This window comes from Heterodontus francisci, unplaced genomic scaffold, assembly GCF_036365525.1.
Source record: "Heterodontus francisci isolate sHetFra1 unplaced genomic scaffold, sHetFra1.hap1 HAP1_SCAFFOLD_51_1, whole genome shotgun sequence".
Lineage (NCBI taxonomy): Eukaryota > Metazoa > Chordata > Chondrichthyes > Heterodontiformes > Heterodontidae > Heterodontus > Heterodontus francisci.
In genome coordinates, this window is record NW_027141937.1 from 2,575,347 (window position 1) to 2,583,989 (window position 8,643).

The following is an 8,643-nucleotide window of genomic DNA, read 5'->3' on the forward strand; positions in this document are numbered from 1 at the left end:
ATGTAAATGATTGATAGCTAAACTTTTGAAGCCATGATATGAATTCAAGATTTTCTGATTATTAGACAAACACTCGAACCAATTAAGCTGTTGAGCCAGATCACAAGTGCTGTGACAACTAAGGGCAGAGGAGGGCACTCTTTATTCTCATCCCACTTCTCCACAGGTCACAACATCTATGTGAACTTTTCCCACTACTGATTCAGTCAATCATATACTCTATTTTTCCCAGAATAGAAGACACTGACCAGGTTTCTTTAATGAACAACAAAATTATCCATTTATTGTCGAACAAGTTTTAACTAGTCATGAAGTAAAGCATAAACACACAGGTGGAAATTTTAAAAGTTCCTTTTTCACCTATGAACAACTTTTAAAGTCCTTTTTTCTGTCTTTGAGCCACACGCACACACACACACCGGATAGCTGAAAAAATAAAAGGGATTTTTTTTTTTTAATTCAGCACTCTGTTACAGACAAAAAAAAACCTCTTGGGCTGTTTATTTGCTCATTTTTGAAGAAATCATCAGATGAGATATGTTGCTCCAAAACTGGAATACAGTCTAACTTCCGAGTATACGTAGACAGGTCACTAGGGTATTTTAGAACAGTTCTTTTCAGAAGGCATTGAGAATTAATTTTAGCAGGCCTTCTTCAAAGACATGCGACAAGATAAATTAACTCAGTGGACTTCTCAGGGTCTTTTAAAGATTTTCTGGAAAACAAACTGGGTTGTGGTCTTCTCTCCTTCCTTGACGATTCTTCAGGCTAACTTTATCAGCTGCTCACTCCAGCAGGTAAAACACACCGACTGCTACAACCAAAGGTTCTGAGTTTTCTGCTGTCTGAGGTTTGCGCTGCTGCTGCCAAGGTTGTCCAATCAAGGGGCATGACTGACTTCACGAACCATATTTCTCCCGGTTACCAGGGTTTCTGTTCTATATTTAACTTGAATCATGTGACAACCAGTAAACATAGTTGCCAAATTGGTTCTTTTGGTGCTCTCTTGAAAAAGAACTGGTCCTACATTTATTCAGTTTGATTCTGACTTCTTCAAAAAATATTTTAACAGAAGAAACAGAATCCCTTCCATAACATCATGTATTTTCCCTGAGCTACAGGTTTTTGCAAGTCTCTCTGGCTGTGTTTATTTTAGGTGATTTTGTACTCAGGTTCTTTTGGAATCCATGTGTTTGCAGATCTTTGTGAGTGAGAGATGTGGTAATATGCTTAAAAGATTTCCCTGTAAATTATTCGTATCTCCATCTTTCCCCGAACTTTGTCCAAACACATCAATATGGGAATCACACACATCAGGCTGTCAAACCTGTCTGCTAAACATTGAAAGGTGGCAGTGTTTATTGTGACGGGGTTCCATTTATGAAGACACATATTGATGATTCACACATGTAAAATTTGTATATTATGTTCATGACATAATGACATAAATAAACACTTCCTTGCACTTGCCACGCTTGAACATTTTCTCTGCTGATGCCCCCTGAATATATTAGGGAACATGGTGACGAGGTTGAGATTAAAGTCTGTAAATATAGGCAGCAAACAGCAGCAGGGACTGCAGTGAACAGGATTTACGTGACATATTTGTGCTTATATTGGTGGGTGAAATAAGATACTAAACACACAAAATCCTACATTTGAGCTCGCGTAAACGATTGCTCTGTCTATGGAGATAGCATCAAAGAATGCTCAGGAATTTTGACCTATGCCAGTGATCGTAACACACTTCAGGGGAACTTAAAACAAAATGGTAAAATGGGCTTTCACATAACAGATGAAATTTTACACAGAGAAGTGTGAAGTGATACAATTTGGAAGGAAGAATGCCAGATAAATGAAACGTTACAATTCTAAACTGGGTGCAGGAGCAGAGAGACAATGTACACCAATGTTAGAAGGATTGAAAAGGTCGCTAAGAGCAAACAGGACACTTGGCTTTATTAATAGAGGCATAGAGTAAAAGCATATAAGTTATGCTAAACCTTTATAAAATACTGGGAATGAAGGGCCTCCACCTGTACCTCTACAGAAAGCTTCCATTCCAGGTTTACACACACTCGTCAGGATCACGCCCCACAGATTCTGCCCTCCAGGCTCAGACACCCACTTCACGATCACTCTCCACAGATCCCGCCATTCCAGGTTCGGACACCCACTTCAGGATCACTCTCCATTGCTCCCAGCACTATGGGCTCGGAGACCCTCTTCGAGATCCTAAATCTCCAGACACGGACATCCTTTGAGGACCACTCTCCACAGATTCTGCCCTCCAGGCTCAGACATCCTCTTCAAAATCACTCTCCATACATCCCACCGCTCCACGCACGGATATCTCAATCAGGATCCGATCAAAGAATGTTGCTTGTCACTTATCAGCTCAAGCCTGAATGTTGTTCAGGTCTTGCTGCTTGCAGGCACAGACTGCTTCAGTATCTGAGGAGTTGTGAATCATCAGCGAACATTACCACTTCTCACTTATGTTGAAGAGAAAGCCATCAATGAAACAGCTGAGGATGGTTGGGCCTTGGACACTGCCCTGAGAAACTAGGTATCCAGTCATGAAAGGTGGAGGACAATTAAATAACGAACCAGATGAGGAGGCTCCAAAAACATCCCTATCCTCAATGTTGGTGGAGCCAAGCACGTCAGTGCAAAAGATGAAGCTGAAGCATTTGAAACCATCTTCAGTCAGAAATTGCTCAGTGGATGATTCATCTCGGCCTCTTGAGGTCCCCAGCATCACAGCTTCCAGTTTTCAGCCAATTTGCTTCACTCCACATAATGGCAAGAAATAGCTGAAGGCACTCGATACAGCAAAGACTATGGGCCCTAACAACATTCCGGCTCTAGTGTAAATCTGAGTTCTTTTTGGCTTCAGTCTGGTTCAGTAAATATACTGAGTCGGATGTGTAGGTAAAATCAATTACTTTATTTGCCCATTTAGCCGGCTGACTTACTCTAATGCAACAACACTGACTCCACCCAGAGTCTGTCTGGTCCACTAGAGTAAGTGAAGTTTTTTGATACAGGTACTACTGTTTATACATTAAGATTCATGCTACACCCCCTTGTTTAACCAATCAGTGCGATCCAATTCGACTTCACCCACGTGGTGACATGCAGTACATCTGTTACTGAGGTTACAATACACTCCATTTTCAATACATACTTGTTACTAATAAAATATTGTTTTGTACCAGCAAGATAAAACAAAGCGGACAAGCAAGCTAATTAGCAAGAGCATAGGAATCATCAATAATCATTCTGGTCTCACTCCCTACATGGATCATGAGTCTGTCTCTACCTTGTGACAAGTAATTGCGGCGCATCCTGCTATCTCTGTTAGGTGTACATTCCTGAGTGTTTCATGCAGTCTGCAGCTGCATCAAGTAGTGGCAGTTCACGAAGATAAGAGGGGCCGAGCACTCCTTATCACTCACACAGGGATGGACATCATTTGATTCACAGAAGTCCATTTGTTCCAAACCACAGGGAGTCACACAATCAGGCCATAAAGAACAGATGTCTTTGCAATTACCAGTGTCGGCTAGTCTTTACAGTCTCACACGCTCTGCCTTTACTTTTAACTATTTCATTGTGGTTTCTGCCACTTAAAATCAAAGCTCAGCAAAGCTACTATTCCTAACTTGGCTATATTTCCCATTAAGCATAGTGCCATGCCTTTCTGCTCACTTCCACACTAGTACTGAAGACTTGTGCTCCAGAACTAGCTGCGCCCTCAGCCAAGCTGTTCCAGTAGAGCTACAACACGGGCATCTACTTGACAATGTGGAAAGTTGCCCAAGTGTGCCAACTCCACAAAAAAAATGCAGGACAAATCCAATCTGACCAATTGCCGCCCCATCAGTCTACTATCAATCATCAGCAAAGTGATGGAAGATGTCACCAACAGTGCTATCAAGCACCACACACTTCGCAATAATCTGATCATCAATGCTCAATTTAGGTTCTGCCAGGGTCTCTCAACTCCAGGAAATAATTTGGCAGATAGAGTATAATGTGGGAAAATGTGAGGTTATCCACTTTGGTAGGAAGAATAGAAAAGGAAAATATTATTTAAATTGTGAGAGATTACAGAATGCTGCGGTGTAGAAGGATCTGGGTGTCCTCGTACATGAATCACAAAAAGTTACCATGCAGGTACAGCAAATAATTAGGAAGGCAAATGGAATGTTACCCTTTATTGCAAGGGGGATGGAGTATAAAAGTAGAGAAGTCTTGCTACAAATGTACATGGTGCTGGTGAAACCACACCTAGAGTACTGTGTACAGTTTTGGTCTCCTTATTTAAGGAGGGATATACTTGCATTGGAGGCAGTTCAGAGAAGGTTCATTGCATTAATTCCTGTGATGAAGGTGTTGTCTCATGAGGAAAGTTGAGCAGGTTGGACCGATACTCATTGGAGTTGAGAAAAATGAAAGGAGATGTATTGAGACATATAAGATTCTGAGGGGGCTTGACAGGGTAGATGCTGAGAGGATGTTTCCTCTCGTGGTGGAATCTAGAACTAGGAGACACAGTTTCAGATTTAGGGCTTTTACATTTAAGAAGGTATTTCTTCTCTCAGAGGGTCATTAATCTTTGGAATTCTTTGCCGCAGAGAGCAGTGGAGGCTGGGTCATTGAATGTCTTCAAGATTTTTATCTACAAGAGAGCCAAGGGTTATGTGGGCAGGCAAGAAAGTGGGGTTGAGGTCATGATCAGGTCAGCCATGATCCTATTGAATGGCGGAGCAAGCTCGAGGGGCCTAATGGCCTACTCCTGCTAAGAGTTCTTCCGATCTTCTGTTCTTATGATCTCATTGCAGCTTGGTCCAAACAGAGATGAAAGACTGGAATTCCAGAGGAGAGGTGAGAGTGATTGCCCTTGAGTGCGTGTGGCATCAAGGATGCCTCGCAAAATTGAAGTCAAGGGGAATCAGGGGGAAAACCCTCCACTTGTTGAAGTCATACCTAGCACAAAACAAGATGTTGTGGTTAGTGGAGGCCAATCATCTCAGCCCAGGACATTGCCTCAGGAGTTTCTCAGGGTAGTGTCTTAGACCCAAACTTCCCAGCTGTTTCATTGACGACTTTCTCTTCAACATAAGTCAGAAGTGGGACTGTTAGATGATGATTCACAACTTTTCAGATACTGAAGCAGTCTGTGCATGCAAGCAGCAAGACCTGAGCAACATTCAGGCTTGAGCTGATAAGTGACAAGCAACCTTCTGGCCACACAAGTGCCAAGCAGTGAACATCTCCAATGAGAGAGAAAAGAAATCTACCTTTTGATATTCAGAAGCATTATCATCGTTAAATCCCCCACCATCAACATCTTGACCAGAAATGTAACTGGACCAGTCACATCTATGCTGTGGCTATAAGCGCAGGTCAGGGATTACGAATTCTGCAGCAAGTATCTCACCTCCTGACACCCCAAATCCTGTCCACCATCTACAAGGCACAAGTCAGGAGTGTGATGGAATACATCCCACTCAACAACACTCAAGAAGCTCAACACCATCCAGGACAAAGCAGCGCACTTGATCGGCACCTCACCCGCCACCTTAAACATTCAATCCCTCCACAACCAGTAAACAGTGGCTGCAGTGTGTACCATCTCCACATGCACTGCAGCAACTCGCCAAGTATCCTTCAACAGCACCTTCCAAACTCGTGACCACTACCACCTCGAAGGACAAGGGCAGCAGATGCATGGGAACTCACTACCTGCAGGTTCCCCTCCAAGTCACTCACCATCCTGACTTGGAATGACATCGCCATTTCTTCACTGTTGTTGGGTCACAATCCTGGAACTCCCTCCGCAACAGCACTGTGGGTGTTCCTGCACCATAAAGATTGCATCAGTTCAAGAAGGCAGCTCTCCACCAACTTCTCAACGGCAATATAAATGGGTAATAAATGCTAGCCTTATCAGCGATACTCACACCCAAGAATGAATAAAAACCAAATCACTCTCCACAGATTCCCCACAATCTGGGCTTGGACATTTACTTCAGGAGCACAGAGCTTTATATCACTGCAACATGAGTTCCAATCTTCAGATTCCGTTCACTTTTCACATTATTTTCCACCAGTCCACTAGCTTTTATTAATTCAGTATTCGGGTCTCTGCTCCTCCGCCGTTTCTAACATCTCACCTCTTACAAAAAAACACTCTGATCAATCGTAGGTAGTAGATGACCCCACATTTTAAACTCCATCTGCCAAAGCATTGCTCACTCACTTAATCTATCAAGAAGATTTGAAAATAAATTTCTTGCCAAAGGATAATTTTCGGCATCTGCTCCCTCGCCATTTGCTTTTCCCATTTGTCTTTCACTTGGCGCAATACAGAGAAAGTAAAGATGGAAGGAAGGAGGGGAGGAAAAATCCTGTTCCATTTCGTGATCCCTATTTGATCTTCATTCCAGTGCAATTAGAGTGAAGAATTCCAATTGTCTGTCTCAATTTTAAATAAGTATAACAAATTCTGGAATCACTGTCTGGACATTGACAAGAACTGGTTTCGAGGCTGACTTCACACATTAACTCCCCCAACATAAACAATACACTAAACAGTTCACAAACTAGCGACAAGGATGGGATTTGATCCCACGTGTGTAGAGCACAATGGATTAGCAGTTCATCACCTTAACCTCTCGGCCACCTTGTCAGCTGTAGAGGCACAGCTGTCACCTTCAGCACAGTTTCTGGCTATGCAGCCAGCTGTGCAATGATGGAAATATATCTTCTGTCAGTAAATGAAGTTGGGAATGGAGCGGTGTGAAACATTTCCAGACCATGTCCAACACGTTTCTACTCAGTGTGAAAACCCACCACGGAAAGACTGGAACATACAATCATTTCATCACATCATGATTAACATCACTCAGACACCTGAACCATGAGGTAACTGACGAAGTCATGATGACCGAATTTCTCATGAAATGACAACTGAACTAACTGACTGGAAGAATTGCTTTAACTCCACATGATCAGCGAGGCACAGCCTCAGGCCGACTTGTCGGGTGGTGTAAACAGATATCACTGCTTCTGATCTTCACCAGAACAGAGAGTGAGATGTTACATTGATCATCAAGCAGACTGTGAGAGAATACAACAGAATAAAACACATGGAGAGACACTGTGGAATAACAAATAGATTTGATTGGAATGTTGAAATTTTGATTGGAATGGATAAAACACCAGAAACAGCAGATTAAATTGGGATTCTCATCATTATATTGATCTGGGACAGAAAAGAGAAACTGATGGAAAGAAGAGAAGAAGGAAGAAAAGAAAGGATGGAACTGTTCAATTTTTTCAGTTTTTTCACTCGCCCATCAAAGCTGATAAAAAAAATTGCAAGTAACAGAGAATTTCACCAAAAATGGAGATTAAATGTTGCTGAAACCTTGGATCGAAGGATGCCCCAACAGATCACCTGTTTAACTGTCTCCTCACTGGGGGATTTCAATCAGTGAGCAATATTGTTCTCTACTTTTTTTGTTAATTGGTCCCAGAACTGTCACTTGGAATTAATATCTGTGTTCCTACTCCTGAATAATAAAATTGTGAGTTTCTCGATATTTTCTGGACACAGTTCCTGCTGAAAGAACTAAGAACTCTTTTCTAATTTACACAATAACCTTGGTTCTGCTCTCTCTTCTCCCAAACTTCATCTCATGTGACTGTTCCATCATCACTCTGACAGTGGGAGGGGTTGATCCCACTATCTTCTGCATTAACCCTTTACATCCTTATACCACACTGTCTGTCCAAAAAAAATGGGTGGAGGGAACTTCCTTCATTTATCAAAACACCAACAGCAGCACAGTGGCGCAATGGTTAGCACCGCAGCCTCACAGCTCCAGCGACCAGGATTCAGTTCTGGGTACTGCCTGTGTGCAGTTTGCAAGTTCTCCCTGTGTCTGTGTGGGTTTCCGCCGGGTGCTCTGGTTTCTTTCCACCTCCAAAAGACTTGCAGGTTGATAGATAAATTGGCCATTGGAAATTGTCCCTTGTGTAGGTACGTGGTAGGAGAATGGTGGGGATGTGGTAGAGAATATGGGATTAATGTAGGATTGGTATAAATGGGTGGTTGCTGGTTGGCACAGACTCGGTGGGCCGAAGGGCCTGTTTCAGTGCTGTATCTCTAAATAAGAAAAGTAAAATAAAAGCTACCAGTCGTAAATCAACTCAAACCCATTAGAGAGATAGAGGGAGACTGTCAGAGAACTTCCTGCATCCAGTCCTGACCCTGTCACACTCAGCAGCTTCTCACCCAGACCCCACTCTCGTCAACACTGAACATTGTTACCGAGACCCTTCAAATACTGTTTATAAAAGGTAGAAAAATTCAAACTTCATTACAGCTAGATTGAATAGAACAAAGTTTAATATCTTCTCGTCGTCACTCGGTAACCACATGAGACAGTCCTTAAATCAGTAGCATAAATTATCAGCTGGAAGAATGTTTGTCATTGGGTTGAATCATTTCTGTGTGAGGAATGTTCCAGCATCATAAACCAGGGGAACGTGTTGACTGAGCCGTGTTTTCATCTCTTCTGGGCAGTCAGACTGTTCACCCTTCATTCTGCTCTGATTCACTTTCCC

The 8,643-nt window shown here is 42.5% G+C and overlaps 1 non-coding gene across 1 annotated transcript; it reads right to left on the bottom strand.

Moving 5' to 3' along the window:
- Positions 1-6,618: 6,618 nt before the first annotated feature.
- trnas-gcu (transfer RNA serine (anticodon GCU)) lies at positions 6,619-6,700 on the bottom strand. Its single transcript has one exon. It is a non-coding gene; the product is annotated as a tRNA-Ser (tRNA).
- Between the last annotated feature and the right edge of the window lie 1,943 nt (positions 6,701-8,643).